Raw genomic sequence first — 372 nt, 5'->3', positions numbered from 1 at the left:
ATTTGTGTTGACTTGTGACTGCCTTTGGTAGGGAAGTTAATAGTGAGTGGCTAATCATTCGCTATATGGGGAGCCTGACCTTTTTTCTTAAAAAATGATCATGTCATTAAATTATCACCTGTATTCAAGGCCCTTTAAGATGCTTCCCCTCCCTCTATGTCATTCTAGCCTATTTCCCACTGCTTCCTCAATGCCCATATCTTCTTGTTTCTCACTCTATATACTGTCCTTGACTACTTGCACCCTGTGCTCCCTCCCTCCCAAAAAACCATGTAGCCAAATTCCACCCCATCTCAAAGGCCCAGAGAAAGCACTCGTTCCCCCAAGAAGTCATCAGCAACTCTCTGAAAGCCTGGAGTCTCTTCTGAAGTT

At 44.1% G+C, this 372-nt stretch overlaps 1 protein-coding gene across 1 annotated transcript in view; it reads right to left on the bottom strand.

Moving 5' to 3' along the window:
• The window catches only part of ACTA2 (actin alpha 2, smooth muscle), a 231902-nt gene that overhangs the window by 79478 nt on the left and 152052 nt on the right, over nucleotides 1-372 (bottom strand). The gene's annotated exons all lie outside the window — the stretch shown is intronic.

Source organism: Rhinolophus hipposideros (assembly GCF_964194185.1).
Source record: "Rhinolophus hipposideros genome assembly, chromosome: 15".
Lineage (NCBI taxonomy): Eukaryota > Metazoa > Chordata > Mammalia > Chiroptera > Rhinolophidae > Rhinolophus > Rhinolophus hipposideros.
Note: the sequence above shows the minus strand (reverse complement) of the source record. Positions and strands in the feature narration are given on the sequence as shown.